The 23,132-nt window shown below is 34.8% G+C and overlaps 1 pseudogene; it reads left to right on the top strand.

The window, feature by feature from the left end:
• LOC121268110 overlaps window positions 1-23,132 on the top strand; it is a 75,226-nt pseudogene that overhangs the window by 39,870 nt on the left and 12,224 nt on the right.

The following is a 23,132-nucleotide window of genomic DNA, read 5'->3' as shown; positions in this document are numbered from 1 at the left end:
TAATCTCCCTGAAGCAATCGGAGCTCCCAAGTACACGAAAAGAAAGTTCCCTTCCGAGAATCCCAAGACTCTAAGCAGGCTTCTTTTCCGAGATGCTAAAATATGTTTAGAGAAATAAATGGAGGACTTACTCTTACTTACAACCTGACCCGACCACCCTTCATATACTTTGAAGACATTTGAAATTGCCCTCAATGATGCATTTCCTCCATTTGAAAATAAAACAATATCATCCACGTAAAGGAGATGTGAAATAGCAGGAGTACCTCTTAGATGAGAAAAAGGAACAATCTTGCCTAATTCAACCTGCTTCTTTATCAACCTGGTCAAGACCTCATTTAGATGAAAGAATAGAAATGATGAAGTTAATGGAATAAGTACAATGGAAATGAATTCAATCTTCTTATTTAGATGTTTTATGGCTCATTTGGATAGTATTACAAAATTCTGTGAATAGTACTGAAATGATTTGTAAATTAAAATGATTTATGAGTAGTATCGAAATAATTTGTGAATAATGGTGAAATAGTTTGAATTGATGTTTTATGGGAGTTTGGGAAAAGAGAGAAAAAAAATTGAATAAAAACATTATAAAGTTAAAAAGTTGTTTGAATATAATTTTAATATTATTTTTATTTTGAAATTTGAAAAAGAGGTATTGACTTTTGTATTGTGTTTAAAAGTTTAGAAAAGTTGTATTGGTTATTATTTTTAGATAATGATTAAGTAATGATTAGATGAAAATTTTGAAAATTTAAAATTTAAAAATATTTTGTGATTGAATGATATTTAAAAATAAAAAGTATGAGAAGTTTTGAGATATCTCAACTGGTTACCCCAAATAAAATAAAAGAAAAGAAATGGAAAATTAAATAATAATCTCAGTGGCGCTAGACTACCTCGCTTCAAGGCTTTTTCCATGTGATTGGCCTCGTGACCCAATCATTTTTTAGACAATAATGTTCTAATGAAACATTGTTTCCGTCTCAATTTTTCCATGGTTGTCTCCTGCCCAAATTCATTTATCATCATGATATTGAAGTTTGAACCCACAATATCACGTAGGGAACAAAAGTAGTGAATTGTCATCATACTAAATTGGGTTCTAATAATAGTTCTTTTTCTACAAATTAATCTTGAAAAACTCTTACCTGTGTCGCATAATTATTAAATGAAGAAAAGGATTTTGGTTAGTTAAACAAAAGCGTTTTTAGTAGTTTTTTGAGAGAATTTAACTATATAATATTGTTTTACCGAGCGTCTAAATCTCTAAATATTCTTAGAATTTTGAGGATGATATTTCGCTTACAAAAATTCTATGTTCAGTCACTTTTGTGTATTCTTTACGCATTTTACTAATATGATTAGCTGCATCACTTTTTTAATATAAAATAATTGTTTTAGTCAATCACATCAGTTGAGTATATAAATAATACACAAAAGTGACTGATTATATATAGCCTAATTCTTTGACTTAATATGGGAGTGATAACTTGCCATTATTGATTCAATGTTAAACATACTAATAAGTTTGTAGAATCTTAAATCACAATTATGATTTGATTGACAATATGTTTCAGCATGATGCATGCATGGTCATCTATAAATAGATTGTCAATTTATGTTTTAAAAAGTCCTGCATCTTGTTTCTAAAACAAAAGAGAGAGAAAAGGGCAAGGCAAAGATTAACGTAAGTCTCTTGTTTTTGTTTTGTTATTCAGTCAGCAGCCTAAGCCATGTCAGTAAAATGACCACACTATTCTCTCTTTCTCTCTCTAATTAATTGGATACATGAATTTGTTTGAACCTAGTTTGGATAGTGAAATCTCATCTTATCTCATTTAATCTCATCCAATTTCATCTCAATAATATTTTAACTTTATAAAATTATTATTCAACTTTTTTTCTCATTTTTTAAAACTCTATAAAATATCTTAACTCAAACTATTTTATTATTATTTATAAAGTATTTAATTACAATTAACAGATTATCTTATCTAATCTTATTAATCAAACCAGGCTTATTGTGGCCATTACTCTTTGTTTAATACCTAAACCACGGCCTAGCTTGTATTCTTCAGAGACGTTGCAGCTATCAAAATCTAAAACTTTTTGGGTAAGGTGTGATCAGGGGCGGATCTACGTTGGTGTATAGCCCACCCAAAATTTTTCAAAAATATGTTTTATTATATGGTTTTTTTTAAAGATATTCTAATATAAAGATAATTTGCCCCAAAGTTTTGAATACCGTACCGGAAGTCGACCGGTCAAGGCACTGAAACGAAATATTTCGGTACCGGTACCGTTTCGTGTACCGTTTCGGGATAATATTTCGGTACCGATATCGTTTCGGTACCGGTACCGTACCGGTACCGTTTTGTGTACCGTTTCGGAATAATTTATACCTGAATAAATTATATATATACAAGCATTAACTGTATTCGAAAATAACAACAAAATAAGTCATAAACTCAATACTTCTCAATACAAGTCTTAAGTTTTAAGTTATAACTAACATAAAGTTATAAACACCAACATTATCACGATAAAATCATTAACGTCACCACGTCATCAAAGATACTCATCCTCATCAAAAAGACAATAAGGATCAGGATTCGATATGTTAATCAAAATATTTTCATCAACGTCATCACCGTCAACAACATCAATACCAACATTATCATTGTCTTCTTCATTTAGTGAGGCTAATGACTCCTCAATACTTGCCCAATCCAAATCTTCTCCATCAAGAAGTTCAGATTCTTCACCCACCCATTATTCCATCAAATTAATGTTTTCAAGATTGATTAGATCTAAAGTAACTCTTCCCATTTTTATGCTCTTGTCAAAATAAAATCAAACATAAGTGAAAATATTATATATTTTTCAATAGTGAAAACATTAGTATTAAAAAAATTTACGTCTCTCTCAGCTTCAAGTTATAACGAACAAATACTAAGTCATTCAAACATTTATGCACTAATCTATTTCTCTTTTTCGAATGAATAAAATCAAATGTGCTCCAGTTTCTCTCACATCCAGTTGCACTACAACATTGACTTAGTACTCGAACAGCAAACCTTTGAAGCGTTGGAACCTCGCAACCAAATTGGGTCCACCATGCAACTATAACAATAATGTAATTATAAATTATTATTTAAATACAAGTAAAAATAAGATAAGATAAAATTTAAAGTACAAAGTCACACTATTTAACAAATGATATTGATAAATGATAATACCTGGATTAATCTTATCACGCTGGCGGATTGCTAAAGAATGTCCAAACTCACCTACTGCATTCTTATACAAGTCAAGTTCTGCAATGATCTTGTCTTGATTATCGGGATCAAGTTCCATCTTCATAACACAGCTGTTGAAGCCTCTTACAACATCATTTTTATTTTTAAAGTTGGGGCTATAGTAAATTTCAGGATTAAGAAAACAACCCGCCGCATGTAATGGACTGTGAAGCTGCCTATCCTATCTAGAATCAATAATCCTGGTGAATGGACTGAATAAACTAACTTTGTTATTGCATCTTGCTTTTATGTTCTCTTTGGCTCTTTCCATTGCATCATATAAGTATCCCATTGCAGGCTTTTCATCCCCGTCAACAAGTCGTAGAACACAAACCAAAGGCTCACTAACTTTAACAATAAATTGACATTGAGCCAAAAACTCTTTATCGTCTAAAACAATCTCAGCAATCTCCTTCCCTATGCTGCTTTTAGAATGACTTGATGCAATCTATTTATCACAAGTACACATTTGTCTGAGTTTTTTCTTAAACAAGAGCAAGCATTGGATACTTAAAAAATTTGTCGCGAACTTTGTAATTGCAGGACGACACAAATCATGACCTTTGGTAAAGTCTTTTCTCATCAATGCCAAAACCCAACCATGGTTATAGATGAACTTTGTTATCTTTTTTGCCTTTTTTATAGTATCATCAATAGGGGAAAATATCTTGGATCAGAAAAATTCTCCAACATTAAGTCTATGCAATGAGCTGCACATGGGGACCAGTAGAAAGAGCCATACTTCTGTTGTAACTTTTTTCCTGCAGCTTTATAACTTGCATCATTGTCTGTTATGAACTGCACAAGATTCTCAGCTCTTGAACAACCTCATCAAATATATTAAATAATGTTTCAGCATCTTTTCTAAGACCAGATGTATCAACAGACTTCAAGAACATTGTACCTTTCGGACAATAAACTAGAAAGTTGATTATTGATTGTTGCTTCTGGTTTGTCCAACCATATGCCATTAGTGAACAACCGGTATCATTCCAAACCTTCTTAATTTGTTGCAAATAATCTCGAACCTCATCCATAGCCATCTTTAACAAATTTCCTCTCAACTCATCTAAAGATGGGCCCTTGAATCCTGGCCCAGATGGCAGTCATGGCATCGATAGCTGGTTGATAAAACTTGGATGAGCTACATTGAAAGGCAGATTAGCATCATACCACCAGCGTGCTACAACCATTTTTGCTTTTACAATCATCTCATTCGAACACATAGAACTCTTAATTGAAGGTTGGGCCCCATGAGTTGTTCTTGGAGCAAAAAATCTACTCAATTCCCTCACTGACTTTCCAGATCCAGATTCTTTCGACTTCTCCTTACCTTTTGAAAGCTGAGACTGTCCCTCCATACTATTACTATCATCAATATCATCAGACCTTATCTTTCTTTTCTTCTCTTTGTTTTTTTTCATTTCATTAAGCAACTCATTCATTTGCCATTTTACATCTTCAGAGACTTTTTTACATGATTCTACATCGCCTGGAATCCCAGCTAGATGATACTTCAACCGAGTGATCCCGCCACCTCTAATTACTTTATTACAATATAAACATTCAGTATTATTTTTTACCCCTGGCACTGCACGTGCATGGGCCCATGCTGGATCTTCTGATCTTACAGGAGCAAGTGTTGGAGTTGAAGTCATACCACCGGTTGATTGACAACTAGACATTTTTAACTATCAAAGTATAAAAAATTAACACTTATAAGTAAGCAAAATTAAAAAAAAGAAGAAATTCAATAGTCATTAAAATTAACACTTAAATATATTTTAGAAGAAATTCATCAAAATATCAAATCCAAACATGATTAACTTTAAAAAAATACTAGGTTCATCAGAAACCAAAGTACCAAACACCCACTGAATTTTAGCTAATAAATAAGAATATATATATATATATATATATTTTATTATTGATTTTGCTTATAAGTCACAAATGACAAAAATCAAAATACCTCATATATATATATATATATAATAAAGCATCTGCGTAGGCCATACTGGAACCGAATTAATACCAAATTGCAACTGGAGATAATAAAAGTATAAAACACGTTTTGAGTAGAATAGACTCAATAGAGTGCCACAATAACGATATTTTATCAAAATACCGACTGCATAGGCCATAGACAATCACCCAAAGTTATAGAATCATAGATACAATGTAGAATCTAAAAACAAATAAACACTAAAAATATAATCTAAAACATCTATAAAATTTAAAAATACAATTCTGATTTATTTATAAAAAAAAAAACTAACAAAAAAATTAAATTAATTTCGAAAATTATCAGGGGGCAGAGACGACGGCGGACAGCGACTTGCGGCTAACGAACGGTGCGACTGCGAGCTGTTGTTGCTGCCGCCGGCTGAAGGAAAATGAAAGAAATAAAATTTGAGAGCTTGAGAGTGAAGGGCTGGAGGCTGGTCGGCTGCAGGCTGAGGCTGAAGAGTGAAGAGAGAAATCAAAAAAGTGAAGAAAACTAACGTGTGAAACCGAAAAAGAGAGGAGAAATTTAGAAACCCTAATACGTGAAAGTCCAAAATTGCCCTCGAAAGTTTATTAGAATTTCAAAAATGCCATTCTACTGCACTGGGTGCAGAATTTCGTACCTGCCGAAATAGGTGTTTCGGTCGAAACATCAAATACCGGCCGGTACCGGCCGATACACCCGGTATTTTAAACGAAACGGAACATATATATTCCCGGTACCGCCCGAGCGGCCGGTAAGGCATATACCGGCCGTACCGGCCGGTACGGTACGGTACCAAAAACACTGATTTGCCCCCCAAAACATTTTAAAAAATCTCATTTAGTACTTAGTTGTCTAGGTTTCTTTTAGTTTTTTAATAATTTTTTCATAATTATACCTATTTTTTGTCATTAATAAAATCTCACATTCTCAATTTTTTTTTTTTTACATCTCATAAGAGGTAATAACATATCTTGGTTTTTTTTTATAAGCTATTTGGTAAATTTACAACTCATTTTTCCTATTTATTAACACTTTTCCTTTTAAGTCTTCCACTAGCTTACTTGTTTGAATTAGTTTTGTTAGTAAGTACATATATACTACCATCAAGTTAACAATTATGTGTGAATGCAACAAATCTCACATAGTTATTTCTATCTATATTTTAGAGACTTTACAATATTTAATCTTAGATTCAACAAAATTTTTTTATCTTTATTTACTTAATTTTTATCATTTTCTTCAAAAAATCTTACATGGCTATTTCTATCTTAATTTTTATCTTTCACTTGAGTCCGATGGAGCTCAAGTGAGAGGTATAGATGGTGGTTTTAATAATTTAGTTTGTTCCTAGATAACAACCTTATATGGTTAATGTTAAATGTCGGTGACATACTTTGCTACCTTAAATATCGGTTACTATTTACCCTTACATACGACACACTTTGCTAATCACCCCCCACGCACCAAATCCTAGTTCCGCCCCTGGGTGTGATAAAAACAAGAGCATCGATGGCATGAAGATATTGACTACTGTAGGCTCACTTTAATAACTATTAAATTATCTCTTGCCGAGAAGATAAACTACTTATATGTTGAATTAGATTTAATTATTTATATGTAACATCCCACTCCTCACGTTTAAGAAGAAAATCACTCGACAAGTCAGAGTGCTATTATTGAATCTAACTAAAAAATATTTTTATTTTATTAGGAAGCATCAAGTACAAAGATTTCTTATAATAAATATAGTCGTTTTGTATTAAAAATACTGAAATCACCAATGAGATTACGTAGAAGCATTTATTAAAATTTTTCAAAATCTGTGCCATAAAAATCGTAACTTAAAATCTCTGTATATGACCTAGACCACTGTCATGCCTCCCTAGACTAAGTTTCGTCCTACAGCTCTACCTTCATAAATATTCTAATATGGGGTGGTTTAAAAATATAAAAATAAACTAAAATGAGTCGATGACTCAATAAGAAACTCATAATAACGTAAACATACTTAACATAAGGTTTTCATAAAACATTTTATGCTGAGAACTTAAAATCATGATTGACCATACTGATGCTTATGCTATGCATGACGTGTCTTGATTTATCTAAATTGTTTAATTGATATGATTTAACTAACTAAGCTGACTTATCTGGCTGGCCAACACACTTAACCCTGTGTGCAAGATTGTGCACTAACTTTCCCTGTTGCAGCAAAGGAAGTTGACTGTGCAGTACTCTGGCGTACTGGCGTATTGCAGTGGACCACGTTTGAGTCAGTGGTTTGCACGCCCACTCTAAAACTGCATTGGTACCATGCATCTAAATGGTCATCTAAATAACTAATCTGGTATTATCTTGCACTTGAATTTATGATAGCTTTCGTGCTTTATGAAATGTGAGATGCATAATACATACATAGTTATAATATATGGAAGGAAACATGATGAATGACGTGATTGCAAACATCTTGACATGCGTGGTACGTAAACACTGTCTTCCAAAGAACTAGCTTTAATAATAATAATAATAATATACAACTAGCTAATGTATGATAATTTTAATTTATGATCAAACTACTTACCTCGTAGCGTTAATCCAATATTTCCGACATGAAATTCGATCACGTGAATTAGAATGAGAGAGAAAACGTGAGGGATGCTGGTAGACTAGAGGTGCTCTGCATGATTTTGGGTAAAAAGAAACTACATTGGGGATTGAACATGACTAAGATACACGTAAAGTGCATGGGGCTGAGTATATATATAAGGATTTGATTTAAGAGTTTTAATATGAAGATGATTTGTAGAATTGTAAGAGAGTTCTATTAGGGCATGAATCCTAGTGGAAGGTGGAGATGTCCATGGCTGAGTTGGAGAAGGCAGTCGATTAAAGAGTTTTCCCATGAAGATGACTTGTAAAGTTGTATCCATGTTGGAATAGGTTGCCGAAGAGTTCGAGTTCTAGTTCGAGTTGGACTCGATCACAATCATTCAAAAAGAGAGTTTGAATTTAAAAACTTGATCTAGTAGTTCATTCAATGTAGGATTAGCAGTGACTGAGATTGCATAGGGTACTTCAATCAATGATGATTTTAAATTGAAATAAATTTCTAATAGCCAATCTTTAAATTCTAAAATGAGTCTAACTTATTCAATAAATAATAAATGGGATTTAACCTAGTTCTTAAGCCAAATTAAAACTCCTAATCAATTTTAATAATTTATCGTTCGTGGGCTTATCTAATATGGCCCATTAAATATAATTTAGGCCAATAAAAAATATCAATATTCCGACTTTAGAATTATTGAACCAGGTCGTTACATTATATCTTATCGTTAATACGTTCTCTCATGTGTAAGCCAAACTCCAACTCAATACGCTCTCTCACGAGAAATATTTAACTAATGGAGTGAAGTATAGAATAGGAACTAGAACTCAAGTCCCGTACTCTAATACCATATTAAATCATTACTTATCCCATCAATTTAAACTTTTTGGATAAATGGTAATCTAACATTTACATCCGCCTTGCATTTACATCTTCTTATTTGTACAAATTCTTTCTTGACTAGATGAACTTTTACATATCATTTTCACTTGATAATTTTTAAGATGGACTTTCAAATATATTTCTCTTGATAATTATGTAAATAAACAACCATTTTGCATTCAAATTGAAGGGGATAAAATATCCAAGGCCTAGAATGGTCTTCTAGGCCCAGCCCAAAGGTGGGGATCTCATCAGGAGGGAAGTGTGAGAGGAGGAAAGAAGGGGACAGAGGCTAGGAAAAAGAAAGGCTGTCAGTAGGAAAATTTTGATGTTACATAAAGGAGGCAAATATTTGATGTAAAGCAAGGAGGAACGTACTAAAGGGGGAACTTCTAGATGATTTCGGACTTCAACTACTTCTTCGGCCTCTTCAACTTGGCGACAAGAGCTCTGGAGAGAAGATATTCTCCAGGAAATAAATCTCTAACTTCTACTATATAGCGAGGATGAGAGACCATGAAACAATCATATTATAGTGGATTTGCCCTCTAAACGATCCATGGGCGTAAGCTCACCGCCGAACCATATTAATCTATGTATTTCCCTCCCTTTTACTTTCTCTGCATTTAATTTCTATTAACTGCTATGAATATACGTACGGATGTCGTATAGCCACTCCAAATTGCCGTTGGGGGCTCTAAACCACACCTATCAAGGCCTAAATCGTCAAAGTGAGTCATGAATGACTTATTCTCTCATTCCGGCCTGTTGTGTTATTTTTTATATTAACACAAACAATTAAAGTTACTATGGATCAATTTTGATTTTTTCTCGCATTTCAACATCCAAACGAAACCTGAATGAAATGGATGGGTGAAGAGAGAGAAAATGAGATGAATAATAAAAGAAAACCTACAAACGAAAATGACATGGGGTCGTTTTAGATTATAACAAAATATAAGGCATGATAGGAATTTCATCAATTAGTGTTTTATAAATTTTCATTCAATTCCCTTCCCGTACTTCTTCATTAAAAAAAATTGAGATTGCATCAGAAAGGGAGAGAATGGATATTCCCATCTACCCATTCCATTTTCTCTTATATAAACTTTGGAGCAAGCGAATACTTAAAACTCGAAAACAAGATAACGAAGTGAATATCCCAAAGAACTCTCCTTTCTCAAATGATTACATTCTCTCCTCCCAAACAAGCTCTCTCCAATGGGGAATCTCAATGGCCCTCGACCTACTCGCTTCAATGAGATTTATATAAATTATATATGATGATTAATGGGTTTTGAAGACCCAGGAATTATGTTACTAACATTAGTGTAAATGACATGTTTCATACCACTAACTGCACGGATGACCTGCGACAATAAAGAGACGGCACTGGTTGCCCTGGAGAGACTCCGATGCTTAATTCAGTAATACAATATGAGAATAAGTGTATGTCTAATCATCATCTCGTGTGCATATCCTTCATGATCACGTATGAACCGGGGAGGATATTTTCGGTTTTGTAAGAGTTATCTTCCCTAGGATGATCGCACCAACTATGGATCAGCTCTCCAACTTCTTGAGTGTTATCCGCCACGTGGTCCTGGTTATGAGCTTTTCATTCGTGACCTTCTCAATCAATCCTAGGCTAAGGCTTTGGGCTGGTTTCCTAGTCGTGGGCTTGGTCACCCAAGGATCCAAATATTCCCACCAATTAGGATATCAGACTACTGCTGAGCAAATTGCATCTTTCACTTATTTGTTAAGAGAGAGGATTGAAATTAAAGTCTACGCTCTCCTATTCATCCAGGCTCTTCATTGGTGCGCTTTTGCTAGAGTACTCGACACAATGGCATGAAATATAAATGAATTGAGAAACGCTTGGGGCCGGATGAGTGATAAGAGTAGATTTACACCCTTTCAATGATATTATGCCACGTATGGTATTTTACAGTGAAAAAATAAAACTGATTGCAGCTTACCTCTCCCATACACCTCCTTTATTGCTCTCTCTCCCCTCTCACTCTCCTCAGTGATTTTCATCCTCTCTTTCTCCGCATTGCTGCATTTTTGGACTGACCTTTTGCAATTCCACTAATGACAGAATTTCTCTTGGACCAGTTAAGATTTATGTTGCTTCCATCGTCTAAGTCAAGGTATTAGTACAGGTTTCCATTTAGGTCAAAATCATATATGAGAAAACATTCACCCCTGCTAGCCCTTGAGCAACAGAAACCTCTCAACCTAACAAGGTTTTCATATCTCAATGAGTTCAATAACTTCAAATCCTGCTACTTGAGGATGCTAAGAAGGCTTGATGTGAGCTTTAATGGCTTTCTCTAGATGTGCGAAAAAAATCTAGATCTGAGTTTGTCCCTACTGGTATATCTCTTCCATCCTTGATTATTTATACAAAAGCTCTCATTTTGACGTTCTTTTTTATTTTTGTCTTTGTGATTTTTGTTGTGAATTGATCTCTACTGATTATATTTTTTTTTACTTATAAAAAAAATTATAAATGAAAAAGAAGCTTTAATGAGAGTAAATGAAGGATTTCCATATGGCAGAGATAAGAGAGGACGAAAAAATGCAGTCGCTTGAGGAGAGAAAGGGGGAAAGAAAGAAAGAAAGCGACGTGGAAGATATATGAGTGTAAAAAACATAATGATGAAGAAGTTTATCTTTTGTGAAAAAAACATACTTGTCACGATATTACTGCAGGTGTAAATCTATCCTTAACTTAGAAGTTTTTCTCAAGAATAATAATATGTTACTCCTACTATTATCTATTTTCTATTTAATTTATATTTAATTTAAAAATAATAATTTACTTAATAATTAAAGAAGTCAGTATTAGTAAAGTTATATATTTTTTTAATTTTTTTAATGATTAAAAATATTAAAAAATATTTAAAAGAAAATAATAAAAAAACAAAAAAAACTTGAAATACATTTAGATGGTAGATTAGGAGATGGATAGTAACAGGTGGCCTTATCACTACCCTTTTCTCAAATGAGTTTTTACAAAATGAAACTGGTCTTTAAGAACCATTAGGGCTGCACAAGAAATCGTAAAACCGATCGGGACCAACTCAGACTGGCCGCCAGAGCTCGGAACCAGCCAAAACCGGCGTAGAACCGGTCTGCTGGCGGTTGAATTTGGCCAAAACCGATGTCTAGCGGTTCGGTCCAGGTTTGAGCCTGGACTGGACCGCTGAACCGATCGATACTTCAAATGTTTTTTTTTTTAAATTATACATATATGAAACGACGCCGTTTCACTTAAGTGAGTGAAACGGCGTCGTTTTGAGACTTAGTGTTCAAAAAAAATATAAAGGAAACGGCACCGTTTGGATTAAACCAAACGGCTCCGTTTTACTCTAGGGTTTAAACACACGCACTCACCCTTCTTCTTCCTCGTTTCATCTCCTTCTTTCTGATTTTTCACAGCACCGCCCCCACCTTTCTCTCAATCTCTCTCTCACGGCGCAAGGCGCACGCAGCCGTCTCTCTCTCAGTGTCTAACGGCGCACCTAGTCGCAGCCACTTCTGTCGCCATCTCTCTCTCTCGCTCTCTTTCTCTCTCTCAAATCACACCACGTGGCTCGCGACATCATCTCTCTCAAATCGTAGCCACCTCTGTCGCCACCGAAGATGCCAACGAACCGACCGGAGTTACGCTGAGACTGATGTAGATGGTTTTCTCCTCCTTCACTGACCGGTTTCGGTCAAGATTCATATCATTTCAAGATATCGATGTGGTTTCGGATCGAAACCAAAACCGAACCTTCGGTTTTCAACCCTAAGTACCATTGTAAAGTCAAGGTCTTCCATGGATCAGTAAACATGCATGCACAGCAAGGAAGATTCCAGCCTCCTGGCTAGTGTCCCAACGCATTGTTGAAGACGGTAGCATCTTTATGGCCATAATTTTCCCAAGAGCTATCGGCAATAAATATTGTCCGATGCAATTTTGACTATTACCAAATACCAATTGATCAATTCAGAAAAGAAAATGAGAAATGATATTTTAGTTATAGTATGCGTAAATATTGTATAATTTTTTTAAAAAAATATAAAATTTATATAAAAAAATTTAACTTTTTAATAATAAACTTTATTTCATTATCTTTTAATATTTTTAATGTATTTCTTGATTATCTATAAATATTTTACCTAAATTTTCTGTTATATTTTATTTACTATTAGTAACAAATTTATTTAAATATCATTTTTGGATTCAATCAATTTTTCTATTACTCTCTTTTATTTTTTTAAGTATCTCATATCCAGATCATGCATATTTTTTAGTAGAAAATAACAGTATTTAATATCTATTATCTAAAATCTTGCTATGCCTATTAATATTTTAGAATAAAATAAATATTAACATAGAACAACAGAACCTGATTTATCTAATTATGACCTTCACAGCTTGTATATAAAACTGTTAACCTGCACAGTAAAATAAAATGTCTTAATATTAATTTTCAAAATGAAAAAATAAATTATAAATAAGAGGAATTGAAAGAAAAAGAGAAATAAAGTTAGGAAAAAAAAGAAAGTCAAGAATGAATACATAGCCCATGGGCCATTTGAAAGCTGGCAGTAAGTTGAAGAAAGAGAAAAAAAGAGAAGAGAAAAACCGGGTATGGATTTTCTGGAGAGCGAAGGAAAATGTTTAAAATCATTGCATAAATCACGGTGTGAAAAAGACCAAGTACTGTATGAAAAACAAAGTCAAGGAAGAATACCCATTGGTCATGTGAAAGTTGGTACTGTAGGGGTGGGCACGTTCTTCCCGCCATGCAGGACAAGTCCCGTGATTTTATTTTAGTATTTATTAAATAAAATTTTTCCTTAATATTTTATGTAATTTATAGTATAATATGAATAAACAAAAATTACGAATTTTCTTAAAAATAAACAAAAATTGTTTAAAATCATTGCATAAATCACGGTGTAAACAAAGACAAATATGGAATCGGAAGCCCGAAGACTTCTTTATTTTTGTTTTTCTTATCATTCCCTTCTGTTTTGATGATCCAACGAATTCACACAAATCATGACGTGGGAATCGAGTTGTGCAGAAGAATTAATAAGATTTCTTGCTTAAGACAATAACAGTCGTGGATGATGCAATTTTGTACAGAAGAATTAGTGACTTAATTGGTGAGGGTTCTATATTTCCGAACTTTATAACTACCATGACAAACATGAATAGATTGTAAGTCATCTTCTACCACAAAATTTTATGAACTGCAGCAATACAAAGTGATAGCATTTTTGCTTAGATGATGTTCTTCAACGTTGCAGGATGTTAAGGAGCTGCAATCTCTTAGGACAAATTCCGGGATACATATCAAAAGAAATGCCACATCTCCAAACTTTGTAGTTCTTCTGTACCTTTTTGTTTGTCTCATTTCTTTTTCTAATGAAAGAAAAACCAAAGTGGGTTGTGTGCATTATACCACTCTCTGCGATCGCCCTAAAAACAAGCCAGCAATATGCAATGATCAATGTCATAAAAGACTTTAGTGTCTCTACCCTTCCACCAGTTAGTTTTGGGTTGACCGACAAACTCAGTATGGTTCAATCATTATAATTTCATAGATTAGTTTTGGGGTGTGTCTACAACCGCTGTCTGTGTGATACCCCATATGATATGGATAAGGGTAGGTTGTGTATGAGATCCCACATTGCTTGGGAAGGAGAAGTTCTTGCTCTTTATAAGGTCTCAATGGGGCTCTAATTGTATCATTGACTAGTCCTTTTGGGGTATAGGCCATGTGGTTTGGGCCTTCCATTGAGGCGTTACAAATGGTATCAGAGCCTATCCCAACCAGAAATGTGGGACTTGAGCCGTGCCACCTATAATGGAGAGGCCCGACGAGGACGTCGGGAATTTAAAGGAGATAGATTGTAATACCCCATATGATATGGATAAGGGTAGGTTGTGTATGAGATCCCACATTGCTTGGGAAGGAGAAGTTCTTGCTCTTTATAAGGTCTCAATGGGGCTCTAATTGTATCATTGACTAGTCCTTTTGGGGTATAGGCCATGTGGTTTGGGCCTTCCATTGAGGCGTTACAGTCTGTAATTGCGTGGTGCGAGGTTGAGTTCTATCAAATTCTGAATTTGTCTTTCCTAATATCAGTTTTTTTTTCACGAGTACCAATTTCGTTCTGCTGGATTGACAGCCCACAATGCAACACATAACTCGAAACTCCAGAAACTAGGGGACACTGCTAATTAATTATCTTCATCGAGAACGTTGGTTTTTTTTTTTTTTTTTTTTTTTTCCTGTTTTCTTTCTGTTTTGGGTAGCATAAGTACTAATATATGTACGTACTAATTAGATTTTTTATGGTTCTACATTTTTTTTTTAATTTCCTTCTTATTAAGGATGTTCCATACTCTTGAATGATTTTTCTCATTCTTTACTGGATTTGAGATCTCTGAAACGTTATAATGAGGTCATGTACTTCTGAAAATAGCAGCACGACAGTAGACGAATTCGAGGCTTTACTTTGTATTAATTCCAGGAACTTCTCGATCTCTTTTCCTTCCCTCATTCTTTAGCTGTACTTGAAGTTATTTTCTCTCCCTACCTGGATAGTGTCCTTATTTCTTTCTTCCGGATCATTAATATTTATCCTATTTTTTTGATATTCTGTTCCTTTTAGAAAGCAGTTATTTAGGGTTGTATTTGTTTTTTGCTAGGCTCCTATCTGCAGTTGTCAATTTCTATGAACAACGTGTAGTTTTTGTTAAGCTGTCGTCTCAGCAATAAATTATAATGTTTTCATTGGAAAGAAATGTCCATTAGCTTACTTATAGAACATGTTCTGATCGAGCGAAAAACATTTTCCTGTATATATATTTTGTCTTCGTGATTCTATCTTTAAACCACATTAATCTCTACGCAATTTTACTGTTCTTTTGTACACTGACAACTTTATCATTATAACCCTGCAGAGATCTGAGCTTCAATAGATTGGAAGGAAGTGTTCCAGAGTTTGATGATAGAGCAAAGTTGCAGCACCTGTATGTGTTGATTCAAATCTAGCTATATTTCGGAGAAGTTTTAATAAATAATGAACAAGTACTACAAGGTCAAATTAAACATACAAAGGGAAAAAGATAGTGACATGATTTGGCTTTTTTGTTCCATGCCTTGTCAGAAAAGATGCAAGCTGAGATTTCACCATAACCAAACAGATCCTTATCTATCTTTAACTTTTGCATAGCTTCCATCTATCTGTTCTTGGATGCAGTTGAAAGAAATATAAAATCATGTATATTAATTCATGGGAGCATGAGGCATAGAGGCCTTTAATTCCTGTAGCTGTGATTCTGTAGAAACCGTACGTATGTAGGAATATACATATTATAAGGGAATTATTTTGGTGGTTGTACCCATATTATGAGTATTCCACCCTGTTTGTGTATCCCATTTTGTGCTTATTTCAAAAAGTATTCTCCCTCTGAATTTTCTTCCATTGTTAATGATTATAAATCTCGATAATGTTTGTTGGTCCCAGCCTGAATTGATCATAATGAAATTTTCAAAGGTAAATTGAACTATTGGTAACTGGCCTGAAAGTTTAGTGTTAGGTTTCGATGCCAATCGATTGGTAGTCTTTAATTAACCAGAGTACGTAAGATTATCTTGCTATTTGAACAGGTTTCTGACAAGCAACTTGCTCAACGGGACAGTTCCGGACTGGATCAAACGAAGAGATTATCACGAGTACATAAATTCATCTTAAATTCTACTTCAAGTTTCTGTAACCTTATTAATTTTTTTCCTTTTTTCCTTAATTTTTGAATGTACGCAGAGTTATTAACATTAATAACTATGTATATGTACATCCATTTGCAGTGATCTAGATCTTTCTTACAATAACTTCTTAGAGAGTTCTATGCCACCATCTTGTCGAGACACACTGAGAAAAACTTCGCCATTTGTAATCTAAATTTCAGCCTACGTGACTAGTACTGCATACTCTGTACTTATCTTTAAAGATTTCTAGGTTTTCTAATTAAGCTGACTAGTTAATTTCTTGTTTCATCAGAAATTTATTTGAAAGCTTCTCTGGACAGGAGTCGTAAGCTTCTAAACTTGTGAACTTAATTACAATAATAACCATCTTGATTTCCTTTTAATTTGATTTTGCCAACTTTTTCCCGTTTCCATTATACTTTTTCATGAGCTCATCATGCACCCTTCATTCTTGTACTGTTTAACCCAAATATAGATCAGTTGGCGAGTGCCCGAAGAACCTTCATTGTTCAAAAGGTACTAACTATACCTTACAATCAGATTTTGATCAAACTTATACTTTAATAATCCAATCGCCAAGCTTTCCTCTTTAGAGTAATGCCAGGTATAAAGGTATGCAAGCCTAGTAGTGGATATAAGCACCTTTATATTAAAAAAGAGTATAATCTAATTCCTCTTTTTATTAAAAGACTTGTACAAGATTTGCATGAACTTGCACAAATCATTTTTAGATTTCCAGTCTGTCCTGTGCAAATCATTTTAAAGTGAAACACAAAAAATAAGTGGGATTAATTAGGCTTTACTTCTTTACTTTTTCTCATAGGTCCCACTTTTTATAAAAAGGTAATTGCATGCATGCAGCTTGTACATGACCCTCTAAGACCTTGTATCTAACGGTGAATCTATGATGTTTGGTTCTATATATCCTTAATTCCTATATTAAAAGGATGTTGTTTATGTGTAGACTGGACTTCGGTGCATATAAATTGCGGTGGAAACGAAGTCAGTATTGGAAACATTAAATACGAAGCAGATCTAGATGCATCATCAGGTGCGGCAAGATTTTATCGCACCGGAGAGAATTGGGGATTCAGTTCCACTGGAAATTTCTGGGATGTTAATGCCAGCTCGATTGAATACATAGCAAATAATGCGTCAATACTCGGAATGAACAGCCCTGACTTGTACACAAGCGCACAACTCTCTCCTCTTTCTCTCACGTATTATGCGCGTTGCTTGGCAAATGGAAAATATACCGTCACGCTACACTTTGCAGAGATAATAATAAGAGGAAACAAATCATTTTGCAGTCTTGGAAGACGGATATTTGATGTTTATATCCAGGCAAGAAATTCAAATAAATGCACACACAAACATACATATTACCCAGATTTATCGAGTTGAAATAATTGTTACAGGGAAAACTGTAGTTGAAGGATTTTGATATTGAAGATACTGCAGGAGGGGTTGACAAACCTTTAGTTCAGACAGTTAAAGCAGTTGTGAGTAACAAAATCTTACATATCCGCTTTCATTGGGCAGGCAAAGGGACAACAAATGCCCCAACAAGAGGAATATATGGTCCTCTCATATCGGCTATCTCTATAGAAAATGGTAATAATTCCCGAGGGTTATATATAATAAATTCTAATTAGATTGATGGCAAAACTAAAGAATAAATAAATTCACATTTGATAGATCAGTACTGGAGCTGGCCCATTTGTTCAATTCTGCAGATAATCCCCCTGATAATGGCAAAATTATCACAATATTCATTGTGACTGGAGCTTTAGTATCGGCGCTATTACTCATTTTAGGCATTCTTTGGTGGAAAGGCTGCATAGGAAACAGGATTTCAAGGGAAAAAGGTAATCAATACGTGCATGTTTTAATTTATAGTAGACAGATAGATTTCTTATTATTTTTCTTCTTCTTCAACTATTACAAATTAATTTGCATGAATTGAGTTGAGATGTACTTGTACAGAGTTTATAGTAGACAGAGGTAGAGTATGTTACGACCTAAGAGAAGTGCTATCCACGTATGTGGTTATACTCCATAAAGATTATTCCAAGTTATAATTAGAAAAAGCCTAATACCTGCACCTCTATCACATATCACCCACCATCACAATGGCTGGGCACCAGGTGCCCGTTCCCTGGCCCGCTCGGTCCAACCCACCTGCCCTGAGGCCTGAGGGTAACGATCGAAAAATCCTCCCGTTAATCCGGGTCGGTAGGCGGGTACACTCATCATATTCACTAAAACGGGCAGGTGGTGGGTTGGTTAAAATTCTGTCCATGAATTTATGAAATACTCGTCCGCCTACATATATAAACATCTCTTCTAAACCTTGATCTACTGCCCCCACATTCTCCTCTATTTTTTTCTTCTTTCTTTTTCTCTTCTTGATCTTCGTTTCCTTTCAACCAACTGGCACAACTTTCTTTCTTTTCTTCTGCTCTTTGTTTTCTTTCTTCTCTCTTCTTCTTAATTTGCTTCTTATTTTTTCTTTTACATAAACCGAGTATGCTTCTTTCTTCTAGGTTTTCTCCCCCTTTCTTCTTCTCATTTCTTTCTTCTGCCGGTTCGGCATGTAAAGGGGTTGATCTGTATTTTTTGAAGTTGATCTATGCGTTCTATTGGTTTATATAGATTATCATTTTTTTTTACTTGATTTGATTAGAACCGAGCTAATCTCAAGTAGAAGAACAAAGAAAGGTCTTTGTTTCAAGCAAACAGAGACCGAGTTTCTGGGTGTTGATTTTCTTGTTTGCGATTTGGAGACTTTTGGAACTTTTGTGGTTTTGATATTGATTTTGGGCCAATATGTGGACGGGCTGGTGAAAAATCAATCTGCTCGGTCAACGACGACAGATGAAGTGATAGGGATCAATGGTGGGGGGCTAAATGGCCTCCCGCCTAGCCGGGGACGGGGTGTCAAAAGGGCAGCTACCAGCCTATATAGGACGAGAAGCAGCCCTACTCATCACAATCATCCCATTGCAGTGCCGCACCACCACATGGCATTATTACTACGTTGGTTTAGATAAAAATTTTAATGACAAAATGAAAGCACTCGTCATATCTATGCTTATACTCCAAAAGCATTGATCAAGATTATAATTGAAATTTCTTGGATTCATTGTAAAGTTTAGTTCCACTTATTAAGAACTAACCTAAAACCTTGCACTCATGCACCTGATCTCTGTGACAGTTCATACCCATCTAATGTGGGAATAGGGACTTAACCAATCCGGGACATTACAAATCAAATATGTACACAGAAAGTAATAGAGTGAGAGGGAAAAAATTGCAAATTTAAAATTTGAAATATCTCAAATTCACAAGAGAATTACTTTTTGTGATACTATTCTTTTATGTAAAATGATCTTAGCTTTAAAGGTAACAAGAACCAAAAAGCACACGAGGAAATGCAACCATCATGGTCTAACTCGGGGAGAGAGATTTATACTCAAAATAGACCCTGCAACCTTTAAGCTAACCTAGGAAATTAACCCATGCACTTGGGCAATAATGAATGTCGAACTCACACGTTGTTTCTAATTTTCTATACCTATTCGAATTCGGGCTGAGAATTCAAAGAATCCCAATTCCTTTTGCATCTTGGATTTTGAAATTGTGTACACTTCTGATTGTTGAGTAGATGTAATAAATATAGTGACTTTGCACTGCATGTGTTTGGTCTCATTCTCTCTTATGTCATCTAACTAGTCAAGAGGCACAAAATATGTAACACCCCATATTTTAGTGTATTTTTAATTGAAAGATTATTTGTTATTAATTTAAAAATTTATTCTCTTGTTTTAAAATTGTTGGATTTTTAGTGGGTTTATTTTTTATGATTTTGATTTTGTGAAATTTATTTTTGAAGTGCTTTCTTTAAATTAATTATTGTTATGTGTTTAAATTTCTTTTCGAATTAAATTAACTTGTTGCTGGGTTTAATTATTTATTTTCATTTTAATCACTGCGTTTGAATTATTTTATTTCACTTGCTGTTTTAAAACCGTTTCCGTTGAATCATTTTTGTGACCCAAGATGTAAGGATTGGACCTCATTTCGTTCCCTACATTTTTCTCTTTCCTCATTTTCTTTTCATTTTTTCTTTCCTTTTTTTTTTTTTTCTTCTCCCTGGTTTCCCTTCCCGCGCGGACTTCTCTCTCTCTCTCTCTCTCTCTCGCCGTGCAACCGTTCCTCACCCAGCCCGCCGCCGTCGCGCCGCCGTGCGCGACACTGCCCACCCCATAGTGCTCCCCACCGGCCGGCAACCTCACCCCTTCAATTTCAGCCATCCTCGCGCCGCCGTTAGCCCCCACGCGCCACACCAAGCCGCGGCACTCCTTGCGCCGCTGCGCCGCCGTAGCGCCACCTCCGGCCACCATCTTCTCACCACATCATCCTCGACCTCTTGCCAACCCATTGGACCCAACCCCACCTCCGATCCGTCACCGGTGAAGCACATTCATCAACATTTCCGATTTGGGTATTTTGGTCTTCTACCGCCTATTGCGCCGTCACCCACGGTCAACCACCACCACCATTAGCTTCACCGACATCCCTAAGCCCTACCCTATCAATCTCGGGTTTTCGTTTGCACCCGTTCAAAAGTGGGTTTTTGAGACCCACAGCCACAGTGCATTTGGCACTGTTTTGTTGCTGCATTGCCGCTTCTAGCACCTCCGTGATCTTTCAAAAATTATATTATAGCATTGTAAGTATTTTTCTCGAAGAACATTTGAGATTTAAATGTATTTTTACGCTAATTTATATTTATTGTGAATTTGTTGTTTGTGCCGGACTGAGTCCGAGGAGTAAAGGGGTCGGTTGGATTGGATGATGCAGTTGTTTGTGTGATTGGTTTATGCTATGAAATTTGTTGGCTATTTCGGATTTAAATATTGGTGTTTTGAGTTTGACGTTGGTCATGGTGGATATTGGTGATTTTTTTAGGAAGTGGTGATATATTTTGGGATTATGAGGGTTTTAAGTTTTGAGAAATTAAGATAGATTATTTTAGAAGCTTAGGCTTAAATATGGAAATCCGTGATTGATTGAAAACTTACGGAAATTGTGTGATTATTTTTATAGGTGACGATTTATAGTCGACTCGACATTTTTGAGGAAATTTTTGAAAAGCTAAGTTGCCCAGGTAAGCGAGGTTCATATACTAGTTTTGCATAAAACAAATAAAATGAGGTTGACTTTGAGAATAAATGTGTTTATTTTTTTTGAAAAGAGATGATCTGAAAACAACCTCAGATGTTTATTCTGCATATGCATAAATTCTACATAAGAGAAAGTGTTTTTCTGTCATGACTGGTGTAGACATGAGCTAGTTTTGTGCACTTTATTTCTAAACTATGTAAAAGAGCGAATAAGGAATTCTAAAAGTTTTGTTATGAACAAATGAGAATATTTTGTTTATGTTTATCTCGAACATGTGAAATGATCTGAAGCTTTTCAGTGTTTTGTTTTGATGTGATGTGTCATCTGAAAACATTGGCATGAAGTTCTGATTCTGTATATGATTGTAATCGGATTTTCGATGAAATCCGTTCCATTTCTGTTAAGGCCCAGCCACGGGTATAATGGTGGTTTATAACCCTACCACGGGGGTGAAACATGGAAAATGGCCCAGCCACGGGTATAATGGTGGTTTATAACCCTACCACGGGGGTTAAACATGGTATTGTCCCGATGTGATATTAAACGAGGATAAGATTATAATGTTTCAGTTTAGAAATGCCAACGGATTCTCTTTTTGGAATAAGTATATTTTTCTGAAAAATTTCGCTCTAATGTTTTTGTACAAGTTTTGTTTCTGCATTCTGAAAGTAAATGTTTTGTTCGGCTTATCAAATGTTATAAATGCTCACGTTTACATGCTAGTATATGCTCTCTGCTTGCTGAGTTGTTGATAACTCACCCCGTTAATCTTCATAATATTTCAAATGACATCGATGGCTCAGCTGAAGATCAGTATTAGAGTCTGTGGAGAAGATTAGGATTGATTTGTTGTTGGGTATCTCATAATATTAGTGTTGGTGTTGGAGGTTAATTATCTTTCTTAAGTTTGCTTCAATGGATTTAGACGGTTTATGGAAACTATGTTAATGTTTTATTATTTCTAGTTGTTATTTGAGACATGAAGAAGAATTGATTTTATTTGGGTTATTAGATTGAATATTGGATAAATGAGTTTATTTCATTTATTTAATTGAAGTATTTACGTTCGATTTGAGGTTTGAAAAATGGATATATTCTTGAATTTGGAAGTACTCTAGCCTTGTTAGAGCTGATTATCAGGTTTTATGAGTTAACTCTCCTGACCCTCGGGGTCGGGGCGTTACAGTTGGTATCAGAGCCAGGTTTGAATTCTGCATACGCTAAACCTTGGAGGTTTAGATTTCTGTGGGATCATAGGAAGTGAAGATTTCAATGTAGGAGCTTGAGGAATTTAAGAATGATCATGTGGATATTTAAGTTCGAGATTCTAAAAACCTTATGATTGATTTTGATGGGATTTGAGGATTTAGATC

The sequence above is a fragment of the Juglans microcarpa x Juglans regia genome, chromosome 5S (genome assembly GCF_004785595.1).
Source record: "Juglans microcarpa x Juglans regia isolate MS1-56 chromosome 5S, Jm3101_v1.0, whole genome shotgun sequence".
Taxonomy (NCBI): domain Eukaryota; kingdom Viridiplantae; phylum Streptophyta; class Magnoliopsida; order Fagales; family Juglandaceae; genus Juglans; species Juglans microcarpa x Juglans regia.
Note: the sequence above shows the minus strand (reverse complement) of the source record. Positions and strands in the feature narration are given on the sequence as shown.